We start from the raw sequence: 27,337 nt of genomic DNA, 5'->3' as shown, positions 1-27,337 counted from the left end.
AATGGAATTGTGAGGACCAGTAAGGCAAGTCTCTTTAAAAAAAAGAAAGAAAAAAGGAGTGACTCACAGGTGAAGAAACAAGCTAAAAACCCAGAGGCCAAGAGTTCTGATACCATTTGTGTCATGACTTGTTATGTGACATGGGACAAAGTAGCTTAATCACTCGGTGGCTTCATTTCCTTGTCCATAAAATGTGGTATGATAGTACTAACCTACCTTGCTAGATTGTTTTAAAAATAAAATTAATATTTTCCATGCATATATGTTACAGCTACACACTGCTTCCAGGACTTCCTGGTTCGGGGGAAGATGGAAACAGGAAAAGAGCAACTCTTCTTACTGCATTTCAACCAGATCCACAAGAATATTTTGCTCTTTTCTCCATGAATTTCCCGAATTCCATTCTGTTAGCTGTTTACTAAATAACATTACTTTATTGACTGAAAGTATTTGTTTCTTCTACCTCTAGAAGCCATACTGTTTTCACATAAATAGTAAATGCCCAGCATGGGTCCACAGGAAAGGTCCTGGGAGGCTCTAGGGAAACGCTGAAATGGCAAACGTAGTGTTATCAATGCCAGAAGCTTTTAAGAATGGCCTTAAAACAGGTATCAGTGAGGAGTCCCCGAGCACACTGCATGTGGACAGACTTCAAGGCTTCCAATACCTAGCCCTCTGCTGGACACATGGTAGGCCTTTATGGAAGACATATTGATTCACTGCTCATAATAGCCTTTTGTACTTCATTGTTTAAATATAGTCATTATTTTTTCCCTGATGTTTGACTAGAGAACAATTATATTCATATTTATCTCTGCTCCAACCAAAACCTCAACTCTATGGACAGTGAAGGAATAAAATGTATATAATCCAGCACAATGAGAAAAGGAGAAGAAATAACAGGAGAAGATAAATTTTTGGAAGACAGAAAACAGATGAAAAGGTATCTGACTTGGAACAGAATATGTGCTGAAAGCCAGTTAACTTGTGCTGGAGAATCTCAGAAACTCTGGAGAATTGAAGAGTCGGGTTTTCCTGAAGGTAGGGGTCAAAGAAGAGCTGAGAATGGGAGAACTGAGTTAGCAAAAACGACTCCCTCCCTTAGCCTGTGCAGCTGGCCTTACATATCTGACCCAAAGTCAGGGATGTGACCTCAAGTGGTGTAGTCCAGGACTTGGTGGCTTCACACAGAACCTAGGTTGGTAGTGAGGTAAGGAGTCTATAAACAGGAAGGAAGAGCTGCATAGTGAATGGTAAGATTTCCTACCCCAATTGGCCCCAAGTGCTGGCAGCCAGGCTTACATATCTGAAACAGGAGGCTGGAGGATTTCTTTCTAGGTCATCAGACAAGCCCAAGAGAAATGGCCATAGAAACTGAAATTTAGGAGCCCTCCAACAACAACAACAACAACAACAACAACAACAAAAACTAGATTTCTGCTAGATCAGCCAATGATGAAATCTACCTGTTATCAAACTCATTCCCAGCCACATACATAAAGCTTCCAATCAAGCGAGAACCATCAAAAATTAGAAGAATGACTCACTATCAGAAAGAAGCCAAAATAAACAACAACAACAACAAAAGCTGAAGGAAAAAGAGACAATGTAGGGAACAGATGGAAAATAGGAAGAAAAATGTAGTTAACATTCTTAGAAAATTAACAGATATTGAGTCATGAGGTAAGAAAGAAAAAAATACTACTTTTATTTTTTGATCTACCAGAATGGTTGACTTTGATTTGTTTTAAATTCATTGAACTATAGCTGATGAACAATAAACTGCACATATTTAAAATGTACAATTTAATGAGTTTTGATGTTTGTGTGCACACCTGAAACTGTCATGACTATCAAGAAAATATGTATTTCTATTAGTTCCAAGTTTCCTCATACCCTTTTGAAATTCCATTCTTCCCACCACCTTTATTTCCAGGTAACCATGATTTGTTTCCTGAAACTATAAATTAACTTGAACTTTCTAGAATTCTAAGTTAATGAAATTACACAAGTACTCTTTTTTTCATCTGGCTTCTTTTACTCAGCATGATGTATGTATCAATGCATGTATCAATAGCTTGTTCCTTTTTATTGCTACATACTCTTCCATTATACAAATATACACTATTTACCCATTCACCTGTTGATGAACATTTGGGTTGTTTCTAATTTTGCACAATTACAAAAAAAGTTGCGTGAACGTGTCTAAGTCTTTGTGTAGACATGTGTTTTTCTTTCTCTTTGGTAAATATCTATGAGTAGAATGGCTGGTTGAATAGTAAGTGTGTATTTAACTTTCCAAGAAATGATCAAAATGTTTTCCAAAGTGATTATACTATTTTACATTCCACCAGCAGTGTATGAGAGTTCCAGTTGTTTCACATTCTGGCTAGCACTAGATATAGTCAGTTTTTAATTTTGGTCATTTAATTTTATATATCGATTAATGTATAAAACTTCATTGTAGTTTTAATTTTCATTTTCCTGATGAATAATGACATTGAGCATCTTCTCATGTGCTTTTATATATCTGGTCATTTATATATCATACTTTGCGAAGTGTTCAAATCTTTTGCCCATTTTTAAAAGCAGGTTGTTTGCTTTATTATTAACTTATAAGAATATATATTCTGGATACAAGTTGTTTATATGGGTTGTGGTATTTTTTGTATTCACATATTTTAATTATGTCTTTCGAAGACTAAAAACTTCATTTTGGAAAAGTTCGATCTATCAATTCTTTCTCTTTTTTTTTTTATGGTTTATGCTTTTTTAGTCCTAACACACCCATTTTTCTTCTCCAAGATCACAAAGGTTTTCTCCTGTATATGTTTTAGCAGTTTTATACTTTTAGGTTTTTGGTCTGTGATCCAGTATTTTGAGTTAGCATTTGTGCATGGTGTGAGATGAGGATGGATATCCATATCAATATTATTTTTATATGGCTATCCAGTTGATCCAATACCATTTGTTGAAGAGACTTTTCTTTCTTCATTGAATCATCTTGACACTTTTGTCATAAATTAATTGACCATAAATGTATAGGTTTATTTCTGGATTCTTTATTCTCTTTATTGATCTTTTTGTTGGTATAAAGCTGTTGTTATTACTGTAGCATTGGAGTTAATCTTGACATTAAATAAATTAAATATGCCAACTTTGTTCTTTTCTAATATTCTAGGTTCTTTGTAATTCCATGTAAATTATTTTATAATAAGTTTGACTGTTTCTACAAAATAGCTTGCTGAGATTTTGATACGGAGTTCATTGAATCTATAAATCAATTTGGGGATAATTGCTATCATAACCATGTCGAATCTTACAATCCGTGAATGTAGTATATCTCTCTACTTTAGTCTTCTTTAATTTTTTCAACAGTGTTTTGTAATTTTCAGTGTAGAGGTCTTAGAAATATTAATAGATTTATTCCTATTTTATGTTTTTTGCTACTAAAAATTTAATTTTTTCAAAATTTATTTTCAGATCATTAGCTACCAGTGCATAAAATTACAAATGTTCATATATCAACATTATATGCTGTAGACTTTGCTAAGTTCACTAATTGGTTCTAATAGATGTTTTATAAATTTTCTGGGATTTTCTATTTTCTTCATCTCAGCTGAAAATAAGGACAATTTTACTTTTTTTATAATTTTTCTTTTTTTCTTCTGTTTTTGGTCTTATTTCTAGAACCTCCACTACAATGTTGAATAGAAGTGTTAAAGGTATTCTTGCTTTGTTCTCAAACCTAAGGAGGAACAAATCTGTTTTTTACCACTAAGTATGATGTTAACTGTAGGTTTTTTTTAAGATGGTATTTATCAGTTTGAGGAAATTCTCTGCCTTCTAGTTTGCAGTAAGTTTCTTTTTTTTCTCTTTCTTTAATCATGAATAAGTTTTGCGTTTTGCAAATGTTTTTTCTGCCTATATTGAAATGATCACGTGGTTTTTCTCTTTTATTCTGCTAATGTGGTAAATTATATTAGTCTTTTTTTTTTTTAATGTTAAATCAACCTTGGATTTCTGGAATAAAATCTACCTGGTCATGATGTTATATCCTTTTTAAATATTTATAGATTTAATCTGCTAATATTTTGTTAAGAATTTTTTTGTCTATACTCATGAGGGTTAGTGGTCTTTAATTTTTTTTCTGTGATGTTTTTGTCAGATTTTGGTATTAGGATTATGCTGGACTTGAAATGATTCGGGCTATGTTCCCTTTTCTGTATTTCAAGAATGTTTGTATAAGATTGGTACTATTTCTTTCATGAATGTTTTATTGCATTTACCAGTAAAATCATCTGCACCTGCAATTTTATTTTGGGGAAAATTTTCTATGATGAATTTAATTTTTACATAAAGGGCTATTTAGATATTCTGTTTCTTTTTGTATCAGTTTTGGAAAGTTGTATTTTTCAAGAATTTGCCTTTAAATAGTTGAATTTCTTAGCATAAAGATTTTCATTTTATTCTTTTAAATGTCTGTAGGATCTGTTGTGATAATCCCATTTTTATTCCTTGTACTGGTGATTTATGTTCTTTCTTTCTTTCAATGAATCTGACTTGGGGTTTGCCAACTTTATTGATCTGTTTGAAAACTAGCTTTTGTATTCGATAATTTTATATTTTATCTATTTTCTATTCCACTAATTTCTTTCCTTGTTTTTATCATTTTCTGATTAAAACCTTTTCTTCTTTTATAATATATGCACTTTAAAGCTATTTTAGCTGAATTCATTTTCATTCAGCTCAACAATCTCCTAGTTTCCCTTGTGATTTTATCTCTGACTTGAATTATGTAGGAGGGTGTCGAATTTCCATATATTTAAGATTTTCCTAAATACCAGATTGTTATTGATTTCTTATTTAATTCTGTTGTGGCCAGAAAGTAAATCATATATTTCAGTCCTTTAAAATGTATCGACCTGTTTCATTGTCCAGCATATGGCATGTCTTTGTGAATGTACTATACGCATTCAAAGACAATACACATTTTGCAGTTATTGGATGTTGTGTTCCATAAATGTCAATTAGATGGTGATTGATAGTGTTGTTAACATCTCCTGTGTACATGCAGTTGTTTTATCTATTTTTTTCTCTGCCTTGCTTACTGATGGATGCTCAAGTCTCTTGATGTAATTGTGGAATTGTCTGTGTTTCCTCTTGAATCTGTCAATTTTTTTCATGTATTTTGAGGCTCTATTATTAAATGCATACAAATTTACAATTGTGAGGTCTTCCTGATGAATTATTCCTTTCATAATTATAATAATACTAATGCTTTTTAAAAAGAAACATTCAAAGCTCTTGGGAAAATACCTGATAACTGAAATTAAGAATATATATGTTAAAAGAAGGTTCAGAAGATACAGTTGAAGAAATTTCCCAGCAAGTGGAAAAACAACAAAGAAAACAACAGTGATGCAAAATAATAATAACCTGAGAGAATTATAGTAGGAGATTCAGAATTCAAATAAAAAGAGTTAAAAACAAAACAAAACAAAAAAACAGTAGAGGTGGAAATTACCCAAGAAAGAATGTTTCCCATAAGTGAAAGACACAGTTTACCAAATTCAAAGGGCTTCCCTGGGATCCAGCATAGTGTAGGTTGAAATAATACACCAAGGCACATTGTGAAATTTCAGAATATCTGGGTGTTCTGGGGACCCCTTTCCTTTTGCTCAACTGCTGAAGTAATGATTTTATCCATGAGAGAAATCCTTGTGCAAGGAGAACGGTGTCTTTTCTTACACTTCCTTAGTCTTGTCCTCAGATCACCTGATCTTTTACTCACAGCCGAAGCAGTCTTGCCAAGAATCCAAAGCAGCCCTGTTCCTCTCACCCAGGTTTCTGGTTTGACTTGAGTCTTGTGAATCTTTGAACTGTTCTTAGTATTCAAGCACTTAGGCGCCAAGAATCTTTGTTTAACCACTTTAGCAAGTTAATCCCCAGGTTGTACTTTAAGTCTGTTACCAGATTTAATTAAGAATAATGTACTATGTGCTTCTTTAGAATATTTGTCTCCACATGTGATAAGACCTAATGGTTACCGCTGGAACACTTATTAGTAGATACCCTTGAGCCGTTTGAGAAATATTTTTCAAATTAGGTATAATGAGTTAAATTATTTTGGAGGTCATCCAGGCATTGGAAAGAGGTGAGGGCCAGGGATTGTGCCCCTGCCAGTCCTGTTACTGCTTATACTCCCCAACTCTGGAATAATTATTTATAACCAGTTTTCTGGAACCATACCCTTAGGGATAATCAGGACTTGGCCTTAAATCATGCTTTATGTGGCTCTCAGCCACCTCTCAGTTTTACTTTGGTTTGCATTCATACCCCGTCTCATTCTCAAAGGCTTCCAGTAAAGGGAGATCTTTACTCAGCTAGTGGTTAGTTCCTGCTGCAGTTTTCAGCTCTAACCCCGTGTGGGCACCATCGCTGCTGCTCCTCTGCTGCCCTAGCTAACTCCAAACACAGCATTTCTCCAGTGATCATAGCTTCTGACCACCTAGAGCGGCCTGACCAGTAATCGAGCACAACTCCTCACAGTTCCAAAGATAGTCTTGTTATTCCTGTTTTACACACCCTCAGCTGAAGAAATTTGAGCAGGTTAGAACCAGTACACATTTTATTTGAAGGCACTATCTGGAGTCTCACCAAACACCTTCCTTGTAGATTCTGGTTTGATGCCCCAGATTAGGGCACAGGCTTTTGGCTCTATCTCGGGGAGTTTTTTGCCTTCCTAGAGCAGTATTCCCTCCCCTTACCCTTTTGTCTTTCTCCATATCTGAGGTGGGAGCATCTTTGTCTCTCCTTATTACTAAGGCTGGTCTTGGAGTGAATTTTGATGCTTTCATTACTTCGTTATTCCAATGAGCCTTATTAAGATTTTATGAATAAGATTTCTCTTGTCCTAGAGCTATCCCAGAGTTCTCAAAGGAGTAATGTAGATGAAGGTGTCCCTTGGAACTCTTATTACTAATCAGTTAATATTTATTCAGCACCTACCATGTGTGAGGCACTGTGCTAAACATAATCTTGTTTATCTTCACCAAAACCCTATGAACTCCCCATTTAACAGATGTGATTGTTTATCTTCACCAAAACCCTATGAACTCCCCATTTAACAGATGAGAAACCCCTAGCTTAGAAAATCTAAGAAACTTTCCCTAAGTTGACTATTTATAGAGAAAATAGTCAAGCAAGGACTTGTATCCAAGTCTCTCTGAACCCAGATTCCACGCTTTACCACTGTACCATTTGATCTCACATGGGAAAGACCTAGAATATCAGCCACCTCACTGCAAAGACACACATAGCAGGCCACATTCAGGTCAGGATTTTAGCAGTGTAGACTGATTTGGATTTCATTTCAGTTCAGAGAAATGTGTGAGTGCTTCTTTGTCATCATCACTGTTTTTAGCACAGTGAAGAGAGGGGAATGGAGAAATTTCTCTGCCATTTGAAATTTGATACTACATTATGACCTTTCATTAAACTTAGATAACACAGAAGAGAATGGAGTATAGTGACAAAGTCAACAGGAATCTACAATGGCAATTTAGGACTGGCAGGGAAAAGTAAGGCCACGGAATGCTAGGCAGTACATTAAAAATGCAGAAATCAGTGTGTCTAGTATAGCCAGAGAAGTTTTCATGGAGACGAGTGGGCTTCAACTTGCCCTTGAACCAATGAGAGTTTGGTTTGTGGAAGGAAGAGGGAGAGCATTCCAAGTAAGAGAAATCATGATGGAAGGCAGGGAGGAGGGAATGAGTGTGGACCTTGGGAAGGCATCAAAATAGGCCGGACTGGAAAGTAGCCCATGTTGGAAACTGGTGGGGAATAAATTTGAAAAGGATCTTCAGGGTCATATTTAAAAGTTTGAAATTAAGTTTGAAGGCAGTGGGGGAAACACAAAAGGCATTTGGATATAGGAAAGATAGGCAAAAAGAAAAAAATCATATGGAATTTTTTTTACAGCATGGGTCATTTTGCTATATCAAATGACTGTGGTTGGAGTCGAGCTGTTGGCTCTAAATTCCAGAATTAGGTTCTGTTATTCATTCAGCATTGGAGCCACATTTTTCCTGCTCAGGTTTTTCTCTAAACTAAGGGAAATCCTCATGTGGAAAGTGAGAGCTTTCCACTGGCTCAGAGTAAAGGAGCTAGGTGGTCTTGGTAACAGAGTCAGCAGTTATAATAATCCCTACTTCCAAGATAAGATGTACCTGCTAAGACAATGCCAATGCTTGTGTCGGCTAGCCAGACATATTCTCTCCTAGACAGTGTAGAGACTCACTGACAAATTCCTGTTTTCTGCTTCTCATTTTCATAGATTCTAAGCAGGTTATATTTTTTTCACTATTTCCTCAATCAAGAGATAATATAATTTACTTGATTATAAATCGATTTACATTAACGACATTCAGATCCTAAGGATGCATACAGGTCTACCTGGCATTTTTTGATATGAGAAATACTTTATTTTCTTCCCCTTGTTGTAGGTTCAGAAATACTATAATCTCAGAAATAACTTTTGCTGGGGACTGATTTCACTCATTTTAAATTGCTAATACTTTCAACTTCAGCGAATGTTCTTATCGCGCCTCCCCCTCCCTCCCCCGCCCCCAAGTTTTGGGAGGGTTATAGCAACTTTGAATTTTATAGTTTTCTTTGCCTCTCTACATAAAGCATGACCTATTACGGGACTATTTGCATAATTTATAATTTTTATGTCCTTTGAATCTATGAGTAGTATAAGAAAATCTCTCTTTTATACCCTTGTGTTGCATTCAAAACGTACACACACACACACACAACACACACAACACACACAGACACATATATACACACACATACACTACATGCCATACACACTGAACCAGAGAAGCCCAGCTGGTACTGAAAGAGAATAGAAAGAAAATGTATCTTGCCCTCATTATTTGCCCTTGACTATTCCAAGACCTTGGAGCTGTACTGGCTGAAAAAGCAAAATAGTAAGAAACTATCTTCTGAGCCAGCCAGAGTCAAATCCATACCTCCCACCCAACCCATCAATTTCTCTCTTTCCACATCCGTTCAGAGACTGCAGCTCTGAGACCACAGTCAAGCAGAAAGTAGATGGAGACAAGCAGAGGCGTGTTATGTCTTGGAACAGCTAGTCGTGTAATAAAAAGTACCATAATAAGAAGAGAGGCAAGAATGAGGCAGGGGGCAATGCGTGGTGGGAGGCCATATGATCTTATATGTGCTACCCTTTAAAACAGAACTGCAAATTGCCTCTCAGTCTCTCTTACTAGTCAGAAATCACAGCAGTTAGAGCAGGAAAAGCCCCAACCTAATGCCAAGAAACCTGTGATAACTAAATATCTATTATATCCTAAAAATCAAGGTAGGCATTGTGTGGGTCAGTTTGCCCTTCAGATCTGCTTTGTTTGTGCTCAAGAGGAAAGTGAGGGAATATGAAGACTCTTCACCAACACTGTCTGTTGGCAAGTGCCAGACTTGAACATATTGTTCTCTTTTTCACTATGAATCAACAGAAAAATGCCAAAAGAGGCCTAAGGAAAGGATACTGCAAGATAAGAGAAAGGAAGCTTTTTCATTATCTTGAAGTAAGATTACATATATACCTGAAAGTCAATTTCTCCAGGAAAGAGAAAAACATTTTGCTAGACATATTTTTGTATTCTCAAAGAGATGTGAGAAGGCATAACCACCATGAGAGGAGTCAGGGGCCATCAGGAAAAAAGCAGACTGGGATGAAGGAAGATTTGCAGAGGCTGAAACAAGAAATGAAGGCAAATATGCCAAAAATATAATAGCAGATTTAAAACCTGTACTGAAGAGAGTGGATACAGAGAAGACTGCAGAAATCAAGCCAGTAAAGTGGTAGACAAAGTAAGGAACAAAAGGATCAAGGTGAGAATCTTGAGAGACAGACAACACAGACTGAATCTAAGAATTACATCTATCCCCAGTGAAGAAATGGAGCAGAATACTGGAAACAGTGGTCAAGCATATGTCAGAAGAAAACTTTCTTGAGCTGGAGAAAGTCTGAGATAAAATTAGGAATTTTTATGTCCATTCAGAGACATATTTCTTAAAATGCTTGAGTTTCCAGGTTAAAGAAAGAATTCTTCAGGAATTGAAGCAAAAACAAACAGGTTACTAATGAAACAAACATCAAGCTGGGCTCAGACTTCTCAGCCCTGGAGGCTAAAAGACTGTTTTAGGAGACAAGGTTATGTCTCAAGAATTTCATAGCCACCCAACGTGATGTTTATGTGCAAAGGCTGTAGGAATTTATTTTCAGATTCACAAGTAGGCAGGAAATATATCCCATATGGTCCCTTCTTGAAAAAAGTGTTTGAATTTGTGGTCCGGTTCATCAACAGGTGAATTACATGAGGACACACATACAAAAGTACAGGATGATTTGCAGTGAGCATTGGAGACGATTAAAAATAAAAAAAGTAATAACTTTGAATATGATTGCAAAACTGTATGCAACGCTAATGCTTATGTTGAAAAAGACTTACTTAGGTCTACAAACCTGAAATGAGCAAAGACTGATAAAAGAAGGCATATATTCTAAATTTTCCACAGTGAGCTGATATTTTTTATATAATTAGGGAGAAAGATAAAAAAATGTATTTAACATGAAATAATGTTCTCTTTGAGTGGTTTTAGTTTGAAAACACACTTCTCCAAGAGAATACTTTTCTAGTTAGCTTATCTCTAAAACTGAAATTATTACTGGATCAGATGGGCCATATATCTGGCTTCAGTTGGCAATGAAAGAAATCCTGATAAGCTGAAGCTTTAAGAAACTACATAAAGAGACAAGATATATAAATGCTTTTCTTTCTTTTCCTGTAATTTTTTTTCTTGTGAAGAAAAATGCTGGCATTAGTGAAAGTGAGCAGTAGTTAGTGGAAATTCAGACTAAGTTGACTTTGGTAAGATAAGTTTTCTCATTGGTATGTTGGTTTAAAAAAAAATCTGTTGTTATTGTTTACAAGGATTTGCTCAGGCATTCATGAGTTGCAATTGAGCAAGTGTAAGAATTTTGAAATATTTTTTTTTCTCTATGGTTTTGGCCTTTGTTGAAGCTTTAATTTGAAGTGAGAGGGAAGAGGAATCTTGTAAATTTTTGCATGCGATGTTTGTTCTTCATAGAATGGGTGTGGGAATGAGAAACTAGAAATTATGCTTATGATGAATATAAGAAATAATTGTGACTTTTAAAAACTATTAAAGCTTTAGTTTAAATCATAATCTTTCTTTGTCTTTCCTGTGATGTTTATCTTTGTTGAATTTATATTTATACTAACCATAGTTTTTAAAAGGAAAAAAAAAAAAACAATGGAAGAGATGTGGAGAAAATCCATAATACTGTGGTGCAAATTTTTGGTTACTTGGGGAAATCTTGCTGCTACCTAAGTTTTAATAAAAACAGAAGATCTAGTTCTTGACCAAGATAGAATTAGCTACCTCCCCTGCCCTGCAACTCTCCAAAAATTCTAATAAATTTTGTCATTGATTGTTGACAGCTCACCTGTGGTTTTACATCTTTAATATGTACCAAGCATTTAGAAGATGGATAAATGAAGATACCTTAGAATCACTTAAGGCCTTTTGTAGATTGTGAATTCTCCAAAACTATTCATCGTTGTGCTCTAAAGGGTTCGTTTAGCGTGTATTTGTGCATTGTACAAACACAGTGCCACTCTTACACAGCAGGAATTTTAAAAGCTATATAACATCAACATGTCCAACCAACGAATAGTACTGATAACTTACAGTGCATGCAGACTCCACTAGTTGTGTGGAAGATTCAGAATAAATATGAATCTTAGTTTCAGCTCTCAAGGAGTGGAAAGCTAGTTAGACCAGTGTAACATGAATGAAATGATTAGCAAGCAATCAAGCGGTAAGTAGATTGTGTTGTCTTTTGCACTTGTGTTTTTTCATCTGTAAAACAGGAATAATAAAATAGGGCCTGGTACATACGTAATACGTGTTTAATGGAGGTTAGCTCATCATTATTATTATTTAAATTAAAATTTTAATTTGCAAATGTAATAGAAGGTAAGAAGAAGAAGTGACCAGTGTGTGCTACAGCAATGAAAAAAGTTTAATTAATTGAGATTGAGCTGGCCTTTGAATGATGGGTAAAATTTAGGATCTGGTGACCCGAGCAATGGGGAGGTCTGAGGAGGTGAGAAAATAGTAGTTGTAGAGGCATGTGTGTTCCTGCTTCTGCAGTTTAGATAACAGCCTGACTGGTTCGGTGGGCGTGTTTTGGATTTTGTGGGCAAGAAAATTGAATGGATAAGGTGGGATGAGGTTATGGATTTACAAATCAGGTTTAGATTTTGATATGATCACCAATGAATTGTCTATACTTAAATGAAAGGAATAACGTGACAAAGACAGTTTGGTAGCGTGAGGCAGGATGGTTAGAAGGAGTGGGTCGCTGAAGTCATGGGAGTCAGAGAAAAGTATGGTAGAATAGCTCAACTGAGCAGTAATCAGGGCTTGGCTGGCAAAACGGAGAGTCTGAGATAGAGCCAAGGAACTATGAAGAAAGAAGTGACAAGCTGGGGAAGAACAACAGAGCACTGAAAGACAGGACTATGTTTTGGGACCTGGCGTCACATTTTCAGAGCCCAACACCAGGATACAAGGTTGATGCCTACATGGGTATTTGTAGAACAATTGAAGCTGAATAATTGAGGAGGTTGATGAAAATGAGACTTATAAGGCCCCTAAGTATATGGCCAGCCAGAGAACAAACACTAATAATAAATTGGGAAAGACTATGAGAGGAGAGTGTGCTCTTCTATGTTCTTTTAGCTTATATCTATTATATATCTGTTTTCCTGGTGTGCAGAAAATTAAGAGCTAGGAAACAAACATTGCTTTAAAACTCCAGGACTGTAATGATCTGTTTGCATACGCGTATCCTCCACTGGTCTATGTGGTGCATGAGTGTAAGACTGTATCATGTTTATATATATATATATATATATATATATATCATTTCTGGTAGTCTGATGTCCTATCTAAGTTCAAATCCTGACACCACCAGTCTAGCTATATGCCCCTGAGTGAGTTACCAAACCTCTCTATGCTTTAGCTTCCTCATGAATTAAAATGGAATAATAATAGTATCTACCTTACAATGATATTGTGAGACTTAGGAGAGAATACGTGCTATGTGCTTAGAACGGTGTGCCCGGTGAGTGTTAGATGTTATCTGGAAAGAGTTGTAACAATAGTGTTGGAGGGTCATGGTGTAGTGGTGTGGATAGTAATTCACTTTACCCCAGTGAACATAAAAATTGTATTCCATTTTTCAGGAAATGGGTCTCTAGCCAGTATGTTGAAAGCATAGTTGCCAAAGGCAATTTCTGCACAACCACGTATACAATACTAAAAGTAAAGAGCATATATTTGGGGGCGATATCTACTTAGGCCAAAATTTTAGGTTTCATGAACCTTGGTTCATTATTCATGCAATGATCATTTAATTAAAACAATGCTATGCAGGTTGCATTCTAATAGATACAGAGTTGAAAGATAAGGGTAAAAATACCAGGTGCCTACTTTTTGTAAAAGTATAAGGTATAAAGGACCAGGCACCTCATTAATATTGTTAATATCATTTCGATTCCAGGTTGAGCTCCCTTAGATCATGTTTTCTCTGATTGCTCAAGTTGGCTTTAAGTATAACTCTTATTTGCAGACAAGTTATAGCCTAGGTCCTGATAAGTGGCCAACTGTCAAAGGAAAACTCCCAGTCACTTGACTGAAAACTGGAAGCATTCAAGTGCTTTCTGGCATGTGGGCTTCTCCAAATGCTTTTTGGAGTGGGACATACAGCCAATAAATCAGTAACAGAGATTAGGGCATATGCAGAACAGGCCCTTTTGTTTTTCTAGGAACTGGCCCTTATTTGTATTATGTTTTATTTTGTTTGTTCAAATCATGCTTTATAATTGCATTTTCTCTTGGGCGTACCAGACGGCAAGCAGTATGGTGAGAGGAACCTCAGCTCTTGCCATCTTTCAAAGGAATTGGAAATTTTAAGACTGGAGAACGGGGATCATTTCTGTATAGAAAAGAAAAACATGTCTAGCAAAGGATGACAGTCTGAATTTGGTGCTTTCCATGACATAAAAGAGATACTACCTTCAGTAGAATTATCTAGCTTTACCTACATTGGGCTCAAATCCAGATGTTTCCTAGAGCCATTTGCTGATCACCTGGAATGTTGACTGGGGCCTATGTCATGGCACATGGCAGGATGCAGGCCCTCTTCTAAGAGCTGGCCTCAGCACATGGTGCCATAGAGACGGCAAAAGCCCACATCCAAGTTTGATTGAGGGCCATGTACTCCCTCCAAAGTCAGTGGAGAGGCTCCTCGATTCTAGAATATTCTAGTTTCTGGAATAAAGTTTGAACAGTCTCAGGTCAGGCTGGAAAAGGACTCTGTAGGTGTTCCCATGCCCTCTATTTATCAGGAAGTCAGAACTGTCTTTTACTCCATTTTTACTCATTGAAAATCATTAAGAATAGTACACTTTAGGAATGCCACAAAAATTCTTATGAAACGTGAGAATTGGAAAAACAGACATAATACAACTATATCTGGGAAACAGGGAGAGGCTATTGAGGAAGGAACTTTGAAGAAATATTCTGTGTTTGCATGGTTGAATTTTAATGCATCTGGTGACGTTTCTTCCTGTTCTGGTTTAAAAATTTTAAATATATTTTAGTACAGTTACACAAGGGAATACTATTCTTCAGAGATGTTTAGAGCGAAAGATTCATTCATTCATTCAGTAAATACTTACCGCATATTTTCATCTGTTGGACGCTTTTCTGAACACATGGGATGTAGTAGTGAACAAGGCAGTGGGGGTCCCTGCTCACATGGCACTGCATTCTAACTGGGGGAGACAGATAATACACAAATACTCAAGAATATATCAGGTGATAACAAGTGTCATGGTAAATTAAAGCAGGGGGGATGTGTTTGAGAATGAATGAGGGGCGATGTGGGGCATTTGAACAGAGACCTGAAGGAGTAGAAGCAGACACGAAAAGACCTGGAAGAAGGCCGTACCAGGCGTAGGAAAGAGCGGGTGCAACGTCTCTGAGGTTGGAATGAGTTTGGCAAGGTACAAAAACGGAAGAAGAGTTCTCGTGCCGAAATGTCAAAGGGAAGCTAGAGCGTTAAGTAGGAGCTTGTTAAGACCCTACTTGGCTTGTAAGGAGTTTAAGTTTTGTTCTAAGTGCCATGGGAAACCATTAGAGGATTTTAATCAGAGAAGTGACAAGATTTGATTTGGAAATGATAAGAAAATGCTGTTGAAGACTGCTCAAAATATGTATTTTTTCAATCAAGATAATTTCATCTTTACATGTTTTAGGAAAAAGGAAAGGGATTAAAATTTATTCAGCACCTTTTATGTGCTACCTGTAGTTTTGGACACTTCCCCTATGTTTCATGTAACTTTTAGAACAATCCTAGAGGTAATTATTCTTAGTATCTCTATTAATCCTGATGGTAAAACTGAAGTTTGGAAAGATTAGGTAATTTGCCCAAAGCCACATGAATAGGGCAAAGACAGAAATCGACTCCTGATAGCATGCACTATTTCCATTATGTCATGTTGTCGTAGCACCTGGGTGTCTAGCATAGTGCCTTGAACATAGAAGACATTCAATAAATCTTTGTTAAATGTATGAAAAAAGTAAACACTTCTATTTAAAAATTCTATCTTTATTTTTAAAACCAAATCCCAAAATGATGGCCTCTTTTTGGCACCAGCTCCAGCACATGGTGCCAGGGAGACTGCAAAAGTCCACACCCAAGTTTGGCTGAAGGGTAAGAGGTAAATAAATGCAATAGCATTCTCCCTATTTTAATGAGGATCTGAAAACTTTTGGGAAATATCTAGAAAAACTCAGGACTTATGTTTGAACTAGGTCAGGGTTCAATCATTGGAAACATAATCCACTTAGCTTTCTTAAGCAGAAGGAAATTTAATACAGGAACTCAGGCATATTCAAAATCATGAGAGAGTAAAATTGACTTCCTGAGGATTGTGAATGAAGTACGAGGAGTCACGGTGCCTCAGTTATCTGATAAGTTTGTGGAGGGAGATAGCATAATAGTGAACTAGGTGGTTCCTGACTTTGGACCCCCCCACAGAAAGAGCAACAAGCAACTATCCATAAACGAGATGCCTTTGTGAAGATCTCAAAATTGTTGGGAAGGCTGGAAAATGAAGTACAAGGCTGGGACTCCAGGATGACTTCTAGAATGAATTGCTTGCTCATCTGACCTGCCAGGAGAAGCTCCCTCAGCCTCAGGAACAGGGTGTTCTTCAGGAGTTCACTGATTGAACTATTGACTTGAAAAACACTTTACCTTTGTGGCAATGAAACAATCAGGAAAACTCCACTGCCACCACACAGTGGAAAACTAGACCTTGAAACCCTACCGCAGAAAAGTTCCTGCCTCCGTGAATCTGTTTGCCAGCAGCATCAGTAGAAGCAGCAGGAAAAACAGCCCTTCCCTCATGTCCATTTTTCAAACCTCTCATAGGTGTACTAATTGAGAAGATTGATTTGTAAACCAAACCCTGTCTATAAGGAACCTGAGAAATGTAGTTTTTAGCTTTCCAACCGCTGCACGATAGAAGGAACGTAGAGTGGATGATTGGTGCCAGTTCCTCGTAGCCACACAGTCTTCCCTTTCTTACCTAAATGAAATGTCTACCACTTAACAAAGCAGTTTTGAAACTTAGAAATGCACTTAATGAGATGGAGTTTGTATTTGACCCTACTCAGACATAGGTGGCTATCCTCTGAGTGATGAAGGGCTACTTTAGCAGCTTCCTGGGTGGGAAGTTTCTTGGGCCTATGTTTGCCCATGATGTTTCTGTCCTCAAAGAGAAATGAACTGAGGATTTAGATTATGCCCTAAGTGGTTTTCAGAAGAACACGGTGTGATTACAGCTCACATGGTTTCTTGATAATCTTGTCAAGTATTTAACCAAGCTCTCAAGCATTTGTGGACGGTAGGCTTTTAAGAAGCCTGAGACTGCAGGTCTTAGCAGGCCTCTCACCAACCACTGGCTTTGAGAGAATGAAAGATGCCTCTAAGGCCTTTCTCCTGCATCACAGCTCACTTATGTGAGTTGTTTGTTTTTGTTTGTTTGTTTGTTTGTTTTTTGCAGAGTTGCCTTGACATGAGACTTAAATTAGCCAATGCAGCATGTGGGTCATAATTTATTCTTGAGAAGTTTGAGCTGAGAAATTTGAGAGCATGCCATGCCAGTTGAGGACACAGCCCTTCTCCTTGAGTCCTTACAGAAAGACTGGCTTCACTCCTGGCTTTAAACATGGATGTTTATTAGTTTGATTCTTATTCAACAGGTGTATACTTCAAGTATGTGGTCATCACCAGTCTAATGTCCTCACGTTTCTTGAATGAGAATGAATGCCAGAAGGTCTCTAAGGCAGAGATTCCTCATCTGTAATGTGGGGATTAAAAATAGTCACATCATAGGGAGATGGAAGATTGCGTGAGAGCATGTATTAAAGCATTTAGCACATTCCCTGGCATATATTTAGCCAATAAATGGAAACTTTGATCCCTTACCCATGTGGTTCTCTTGTTCACGGATACTGTGACGGGCATGTCTGTGTGGGCCACCGAACATGTCGCCACAATTTGCGCCTGCACTTTCTTGCCCATTTCTTTTAAGGAATTGAGGCAACAAAGGAATCAATAATGATGAATGTTCATACCAATGGGAGGAGATTAAACCATTTTCGTATAATTTGTTTTAGAAGGCAGGAAAGACTTCCACATGAAATAGTTAAGATAAAGAAACTGGTATTCACAGGAATACGTTTAGTTATTTGAGAGATTTACTTAGATAAAAGAACCCCTCTGTGACAATAGCTGATCATGTCTTTTTTCTTTCTTGTCTTCAGTCTAAGATGATTCCCTAGAGACAGCATGGCAGAGGCTGCATGGCCCCATGGAAAACCCCTAGACCAGGAGTAAGAAAATCTGGTTTCTGTATCTACCTCCAACATTTATTAACTGTGCGACTTTCACACAATTACTGAACGTATGTGAACTTCAGTTTCTTCATCTGTAACATGGAGGCAATAATACCCATTTTCCCTGTTTCCCAGAATCCTGGTGAGTGTCAATGGCACCTAATGTCCTTGCTCTCTGGACTTTATTTTGGCCTGGTTCCCCAAGAATGTCCCCCTTCTTCAGACCTAACAACCCGTGTCCCACAGGGCCTTGCTATGAAATAAGAGTGAATCATAAAATATGTGTGAATTTTCCTGGCTTGATACAGCATCCCTCCCAATCAAACAGATCTAAACCCACCCGGAAACTGAATAATAGTGAAACTTCAAGAAACTTTTAGTTTTTTAGAGCTGCCATAACAAAGTAGCACCAACTGAGTGGCTTAAAACAACAGAAATTTATTTTCTTACAGATGGTGTTGGTAGAGTCATGTGCTCTCTGAAAGCTTGAGGGAAGAATTCTTCCTTGCCCCTTCCTCGCTGCTGGTGGCACTCGGCAATCCTTTTGTAGCCACATCACCTCAGTTTATGCGGGGGTCTTCATATGGGCTTCTTCTCATGTCTCTGTATATCCTCTCTTCTTTCTCATAAGAATACCAGTCGTTGGATTTAGGGCTCACACTGATCCAGTATGACCTCATGTTAACTACATCTGCAAGAACCCCATTTCCAAATAAGATCACATCCTGAGGTTCTGAGTGGGCATGAATTTTGGGAAGATGCTATTTACACCCCTACAGGGACCCTAAATTGTTCATTCTGTGGGGAATTTACAGGGGTTTTTTTTGTTTTTTGTTTTGTTTGTTTGTTTGTTTTTGGTAAGATAAACCCTAGATCCAGTACACATTGTTTGAGGAGCAGTATAGCTTACTATTTCTCCATTCCATTCTCTCTCCTAACTCAATCTTGTTCAAAATTCTTTGTTCCTGTATTGACTCTTTAACCGTAAGTCTGGGTTCCCCTTGCCCTCATTCTGTACCCTCACTGTTACCTCCAACCCCCCATTTCAACCAGTCCTCAAGGTTCATGCATTCTCTCCCCTAAGTCCCAGTTGAATCTCTCCCCACGTCTTAGTCTTCCACAGCCAGCCCCAGCTCCTGCACTGCTGCCTTAGACACTGCATGAGCCTCAGAGCTACGCTCCATGGTGCTGGTATTGTTCCCATCTCCACAGAGCTTCCAAGTCTAGTCAGCTCGCATCCCTGCTGACAGTCCTTCAGTGACTTTATCTAATCTCTTAGCCGACTGCCACCTCATCCCCTTTCTCACGTCACACCAATGCTTCACTCCAGCCACACTAACAGCCTGTGGTTTTCGGAGCTCACCATGCTCTTTACCTCTGTTCTCTGGTACCATCTGCCCCATCAAGTCTGCCTGGCTCATCCTTTCAGACTTATCTCAAGCCCCATATTCAATTTTGAAGCCATCTCTGACAACTCCCAAGCTGGGTTAGGCATACCCTTCTGTACACATCTGTTCCTCATCTGTAAGCATGGGTGGCTTAATCCTTGATTTTCTTGTCTGTCTCTCACACTAGGGTCCTTCATTGTATGTACCTTCCTTCTAAGTATTCTAAATATCTTTATCCCAGACACCAAACACAATATCAGGCAATAGTAGGTGTATTAAATGCTTGTTGAATGAGTAAAATGAGGTCTTCCCTACAGAGTTTAAAACTAGTAATTGGCTACCCCTTTGTCTGATGGTGATTGCACATGAGGCTATAGAAGCACAGGAATAGTTCAGAATATATTTTATTTATATGGCTGTATTTTTCTAACTAAGAGAAAAACCTTTTTGGCAGGTTAAGTTTCCTGAAGGGAGAAGTCTGAGCCCAGAGCATTTTAACAATGGGAAATGTCTAGAAAGCACCACTAGAGCAGAGGGTTGTTAAAGAAGCATATCAGTGTACTTCTCAGGAACTGCCTCAGAATTCTAGATCTGATTTTTGCCACCCTGCCCCCTTGAAGTTCCAGCCATATATTCAAGCTGGATCACTTTATTTTCTTATTTTCCTTCCCTTTCCTTCATTTTTTAATCTCTCTCTTTCTTTTCTTTTTTTCTTTTCTTTTTCTTTCTTTCTTTCTTCTTTCTTTTTCTTTTCTTTTTCTTTTCTTTTCTTTCTTTTCTTTTCTTTTCTTTTTCTTTCTTTTCTTTTCTTTCTTTCTTTTCTTTTCTTTCTTTCTTTTCTTTCTTTCTTTTCTTTCTTCTCTCTCTCCTCTCTCTCTCTCTCTCTTTCCTTCTTTCTTTCCTAACTGAAATAGCATTGTATTAGTTTTAGGGGTGCAACATAATGATTTTTGTATATATGTATTTCAAAATGATCCCCACAGTAAGTCTAGTTAACATCCATCACCATACGTAGTTACAGAATTTATTTTCTTGTGATGACAACTTTCATGATCCACTTTCCCAGCTACTTTAAATATGGAATATAGTGTTATTAACTATAGTCACCATCCTGTGCATTATATCCCCCTGACTTACTAATTTTATAACTGGACATTTATACCTTTTGACCCCCCTGCACCCATTTTGCCCATCCCCCACCCACTGCCTCAGGCAACCACCTATCTATTCTCTATGTCCATGAATTGGTATTTTGTTTGTTTGTTTGTTTTTCAGATTTCATAGATAATGAGAGCATATAGTATTTATCTTTTTCTGTATGACTTATTTCACTTAACATAATGTCCTCGAGGTCCATCCTTGTTGTTATAAATGGCTCACTTTCTTTCTGGGAATTTGAACAGACTCAGGGAAGGGTAGGTGACTACTTAGTGTTAGCTACGTACAGCATGGAAAGTAGGCTCTATGCCAGGACTTGCTGTGTATAGCAGATGTGTCAGTGCTTTAATCCACTGACTCTACAGGGGCACCTGCACAATGCTTTCCTGGTCAGTCCAGAACTTGTTTATCTGTAGACTCAGACACAGGATGCTCATTTAATGTCAAAGATGGTGATTCCAGTGGTAGGTATGTTTGTCTTTATGTTGAAGATGCCAGTGATTCTCTTTTTTGTCATTTAACATGTATTGTCATATCAGTCACAAATCTCTGACCTTGTACCTTGCAGCCTTTAAAAGGAATGACGTAATGATACATGGATGACATGGAAAGATATCCCAGATATAGCGTTAAGTGAAAAAAAACGAGCTTCAGAATAGTACTACAGTGTGTGTGTGTATGTGTATGTATGTATATGTGTGTGTATACATATATATATAAAACCATTTTTGTTTTTGAAATACTGGTGAAATATTGTTCTAGGACCAGCAGTGCCAGCATTACCCAGGAACTTGTTAGAAATACAGATTCTTAGGATTCACTCCGGACCTGGTAATTCGGAAACTCTGGGTGTGGGACCAGCAGCATTTCCTCCAGGTGATTCTGATGCACTCTCAAGTTGGAGAACCAGTGCTCTAGTGTGTTGTGTCCTGGGATAGTTTGCTGTGTGTATAGTGTCCTAGGGTCTAGGATGGGTTTGTAATGCCTTTTATCATTTGCATGTTGTCCCAGTAAATGAATTACTTATGTTTTGTAAAGGATTTTGATTACATAAGTACATTGTTTCTGATTCATTACATACCTTTCCTTTACAAAATCAGTAAAGTAAAAAGCCAAAAAATGATATGTAGAAAAAATGCTGGCGACTATGAAAAGAATCTCTGGGGGACTATGAATTAAGCCAGTTCTTTTCAAGCTGTTTTTCAGACTTTAATATAGATTACTTGGGGGCCTGTTAAAATGCAAGGCTGGATTGAGACCTGAGGTTCAGTATTTCTAAACAGCTTCAGGCCAAGGCTGCTGGTCTATAAATAGCAAGCCACTACAATGCCATCTATCCATGGTTATTTCTGGAAGATAAAATTATGGGAGATTTTCACTTTGTGTATTTCACTTTTGTGCATTATTTGATTTTTTTTTTTTTTACAAAGAGCTCTAGTTAGACAGAAGAATAAAGAATTTAAAAATCTTTCATCAAAATTTGCCTTACTTCTACATCTCTCTGCTATGCAGACTTAATGTACTAAAAAAATTTTTTCCAAGAGTGCATCAAAAGGAAAGTGATTTATTGGCCTTATGCATTCCCATGCCATCCACATCATTATGGCTATGAATGTTAACAAGCAGCGGTGTTAGGTGTAGAGGACAGTTGGAAGGGATTCATATGAGATAGAATTTTTCAGTGGCAAGCATTAGAAACCTAAGTGAAACAGGCTGAAGTAGCTAAAGGAAATGTTTAAGAAATCCAAGGGAAATGCTGGTTTCAGCCATGGCTGAATCCAAGTCTTCAAATGACATTCTTAGGAATTAGTCGCTTGCCATCTCTAAGTTCTACTTTCCTCTGCAATGGCTTTATCTTCAGGCAGTCCCTTTTTTCCTAGGGTGCCCACTGGGAGCACTAGGCTCTGTTCTATCAGATTAGCAGCCACAGCAAGATGAAAATGCCTTATCCCTGCAATAGTCCCGGGATGAATCCTGTTGGCATGAACCCATCTTTGAATCTAGCAGTGATTTCAGTTGGCTGGACTTGGCCACATGTGTACTTCTGAAGAAAGTGGGGGGTGGTATCGGCCCTATCCAAACCAGCTGAGAGGAAGGGGTGACACCCCACAGGAGAACCAAAGTATTGGTGCAAGAATAAGGTGGACTAGCTGTTAAAGTGAGAAGGGTGCTTTATTATTGGGCAGATCTTCCAGCCCAATCTTCTCATTTTTCTTATTTGGAAACCAGGTTAAGAGATTTATCCAAGATCACAGTAGTAAACAGTAGAACCAAGTTTTCTCGATTTCTGCCCTACTGCTCTATCCTCTCTACTGTGTTACCTCCACCTTCTTGGAAACCAGCAATGAATCAAACACGAAGCCTCTATAACCCTTACTTGTCATTGAAATGTCTTCTTAAACACTGCAGTTCATGATACTAAACTCAAAAGAACTATAACTGCACATCTATCATCGTGACCCTCCTACATTGACTGCCCAGAGTAAGAAAACCACATTCCTTCTGTGATAGTAATTCTTGCTACTCCTTTTCTTTTTGGGGAAACAAGTTGAAGCTTAACAAAGTGCATCTACTTGGAAGAAGTTCAAGCCCTAACCAGGTGATCCCATAGTGAGGTGGATGCCTGATGGATGGAGGGGCTCACACCAGCTTCTGATCTTCTTTTGTGGCATATTTTATGCCCAGACCTTGATTAATGGCCTAGACTAGGTCCTCCCTTTAGGTGGGCTTGTTGCCTTCCCAATTTTCCCAGGCACAGCGATATCCCTGTGGACAGGTACAGGCACGCGTCAGAAATCTAGAGGCTCACCCAAAAAGTATGTCTGCTGTTTTTGAAGGGGCAATGTAGTAATTACCTGTGAGTAATGCAGCAGCAGACCTTCTATGAGAAATTAAAGCTGAAAAGAGGGCTTTCCTCTTCTTGAAGGAAGGGTATTGGATAAACTAACTCTTGCCTTGGGAACTCTTTCTTCTCTTTCCCCCCAAACTCAATCTCTTTCTCCCCAGACATCCTTTCTTAAGCACCCTATTCTGGCATGCAACAAGTCATGGGAATAAGAAAGAATTGGCTGGAAGAAAACAATCTTCTTGCTCATAGCAATTGAAAGTTTTTTTTCCGGTGTTCTGGTTCCAGGGGAGGGAGTTGGAAGATTAAACCCTGGAGTCTTCCCCATTCGGAGAGCAGCAGCCTGGTTTCTGGTGGCTACAGAAGCAGGTAGGAAAAGAATGGTTCTTGCCTTTTGTTTTTCAGAAAATATAATTCGAAGGAAAATTGAATGTTAAATGTCAGTATATTGGACATGGTAGATCACCAAATGATTTAAATAATATGATTTCCTGTCTGTAAACCACCACAGACTAATGAGAGAATTGATTCTACTGTCGTAGAACCTGTTCCATGATTTCTTTTGGGAGGAGGGTACGCCTTGCGTTGTCCAATATAACAGCCATTGCAGTCTGCACCAGCACAAAACTCATGTCTCAATGAATTAGACAGCATCTGTGTTCTCTGGATTTTCACTTGTAATGTGCATGTTTATATATGTATGTGTCCCATCCTCTAGACACACAATCACCTTTGTTAAGCACACTCATGAAAACACAGATGGGGCTCTGACCAGAAGACAGGTCCCCTCTGATGCATTGTTTTATTCTCAGTTTTTCAAGAGCCTATCAATTGACTTCTTGTAGACACCACCATAAGTTTTTTAAAAGTAGGTTATTAGGAGTCTGAGAAATATTGAGTAGATGTCAGTTACATTCGCATCAGTTATATGTTCACTCCCTGGGTTGCAAAAGGACGCTTTTATGTATTTTGGGGTCACACACTTCTTTATAAGGGATATAACTTAGTAAAATGACAGAAGAGACCATAAAGTGAACATGATGAGCTGTTAGAGTTTGTCATAATCAGATCCCAAGTGTTGTAAAAGTAAAATATGATGCATGTGTGATAGAAGGAAGTAATAAAGGGAATATGGAAAAGAATAAAATGAAGTTTTATGAGAATTTTTAGGTCACTTTTTAAAAGCAAACTAAGTTTGTGAGTCAGCAACCAGAGACTTCATTCTCAGAGAAAATATTTGTGAATTGTGTCATCACATCACTTTTGAAAATGACCAAATAGTGAGGTTATCCATTATTTGCCTTTGGGGGGTGGGGGGGGGGATAGAGAAAAAACCTTCTGTGTTCTGGGCACTGCACTAGGCCTTAGACTATAAATATCATGCTGAACTTCCTCTCCAGTAACATTTGCCTACCTCTTAGTGTCACCAACAAAAAGACAAACAGAGTTTTAGTGTAATTACTGTTAATTAGACTCCTAAGGTGGCCTAAACCACTTGGGTACCAGCTTACTGGAAAAAATATATATTGTCTTCCAGTTGGAAATGACATCCTGTTGAAAATAAACGGTACCTCCCAAGCTTCCTTGAATTCCATTTCTCTGAGGGGAAGGAATAGTGGAGCATCACTGTTTGGTTTGGGTCCTGTTTGTGAGTCCTCAGTTCCATGGGTGAGAGTGAGGTGCTGGTCCCTGACTGGTAGCCTGGCCTGGAGTCACAAAGGCTGTAAGGCAGGAGCAATGCCTTCTCTGCCCTGATCTCTCCCGAAACCCTGTGGGAGTAAGTGCTGGGGTGGGAGTGGGCAGGATCCTCTCCCCTTTGGAAGACTCTTCTCTAGATATCTCTCCCAGGGAACCATCTTTTTCATTTTGTATCAGGTGTGAAGGGCTCCAGGCCCCTCAGCAAACATGACTGAACTTCCTTGCAGGTTAGCCCTGGGCCCTTTCCTGCGCCCTCCGGCTGGCCTCTCAGCTTATTTGAGGCAGACCAGAGATGAGGTGAATAGATAGAAATGTCACCGCATTACCAATAAATGCTCTTCCTTTTCACTTCTTCCCTACAGCTGCTTCTTCTCTTGGTTGATATAAATAACACCATTCCCCACTCTGGAAAATGTCTGAGTTTGGTTTGTCCTTGTCGCTTACCTCTGCATGTCTTCCAGTTCTGGTGAGAAATGCTACCATGGGTAAAATAACAAAGCAGTGGATGAAATCTACAACACCACTACCATGAAAATAATAATAGCACCTAACATTGCTGACAACTGGCTATGTGCCAGGCACTGTACTAAAAGCTTTACATACCTGATCTCATTTATTCTTTATAGATGCCTTTGAGGTAGGGACTACTGGTATCCCCATTATACAGACAAAGAAGTTGAAGCTTAGCCATTTATCTGCTGCTGGTGATTGACATCTAAGTGCCTGACTCCAAAGCATTCAACCATAGCCTGGGATGAGAACAGCAATCAAGTTTAGCTTGAACGCTGGCCTGGTTGAAAGAAGATTGTATGAACTCACGAGGAGGATGCTTAGGCAGATGCCTTTCTAGACCTCTTAGCATCCCCGCTCTTCCACACTGCCTCTGGAAAGGTCTGCCGAAGACCACCAGGGAGACCAAAGGGCTGGCTCTGCTGCCTGTGACTTCTCTCTACAAGTGGCCTGTCATACTTCCCTTTGAGGTCTGGCAGCCTACATTTATCTTGGACTTTGTTTACAAACAAGGGTCATGCATCCTGTTCCGTCCTTGCTATTTGGGGCTGACTTTAATTCTAAAGGACCATATGTTCTGCTTCCACTGTGCTGGTGTTTTGGAGACAAGAGTCCAGCCTTAAAAGGAGTCAGAGAGTGTCCATAACCTGATCTTTTCCTTTCCTTGACTTTCAGCTAATCTATCCCCCAGAGCCTACCTGCAAACAAGAAGAGTTCTCCTTTAGGGATGGTCTCTATTTTATCAGTCACCACTCCTAGTACCTGTTTGAAACTGCTCTGAGGAAGAGTTTGGACAGCTTCCAGGTCGTTTACCCTTGGGCTTCACGATTTATAAGTCATGTCATAGGCTCATTTCTGAGATGGTGTTCTCACATCTTGAAACCCTTCCTGTTTTCATCCTATAGGCAGACTCTTCTGTAATATGAATCTCACAAGACTAGGGAAGGGCTCAGGTCAGCCCCCACGCCAAGACCATTGGATGGTCCTTTGGTTAACTTGAGCAGTGTATCAAAATCCCATCCCCTTAGACTTCTTACAGACTATTTTTATTGTGTGACTTGGCAAGAAATTAGTGAAGTATCACCTTCTTTGAAATTTGGCCTTAACTTGCTTATTTCCAGTTTTAAAAGGTTTTCTTGTTCTGCATTATAATTATTTGAAGAGAATGAGAGACTCAGAGATTTGAGACAACAACAAAAGAAAACGGGACTAATATTAATCAAGTACCTTCTATGTGCCAGGTACTCTACCAGCATGTTTACATAGATGCAACATTTAATCCTGACAGAACCTGGCAGGGTAGAAAGGCCCATTACAGTTGAAGAAGCTAAGTCAGAAAAAGTTAAACATGATGAAGGTGGAATACAAATATGGGGCAGAATTCAAAGTGTGGGTTGTTTCCCTTATTCCATGTTGCCTCCACTATGTCACATTGTATATAAACCCCTCCCCCATGGACAGAGTATGCTCAGATGGTTCATCTCATTTAATCTTCACAGTCCTGGGATTTAGATATATGATACCTAACTGGTAGTTGAGAAAACCAAAGCTCAGAGGGTGCTGCTTGGATTATTGAAGTCAGTTCCTATTAAGGCTTGATAGTTTCCTACTCATCCCAAAGATAGCTGACTTCCTGGGGAAA

At 38.3% G+C, this 27,337-nt stretch overlaps 1 long non-coding RNA gene across 2 annotated transcripts in view; it reads left to right on the top strand.

Moving 5' to 3' along the window:
- Positions 1-27,337, top strand: part of LOC120604435 (uncharacterized) — a 101,599-nt gene that overhangs the window by 48,559 nt on the left and 25,703 nt on the right. The window contains exon 3 of one of the 2 annotated variants that reach the window (XR_005653339.1): positions 23,776-23,856. This is a non-coding gene — a long non-coding RNA (uncharacterized LOC120604435). Of the gene's footprint in view, positions 1-23,775; positions 24,768-27,337 lie in introns of those variants that run through there. The other variant, XR_005653338.1, reaches the window with a different exon arrangement.

Source organism: Pteropus medius, unplaced genomic scaffold, assembly GCF_902729225.1.
Source record: "Pteropus medius unplaced genomic scaffold, Ma_sr-lr_union100, whole genome shotgun sequence".
Classification (NCBI taxonomy): Eukaryota; Metazoa; Chordata; class Mammalia; order Chiroptera; family Pteropodidae; genus Pteropus; species Pteropus medius.
Note: the sequence above shows the minus strand (reverse complement) of the source record. Positions and strands in the feature narration are given on the sequence as shown.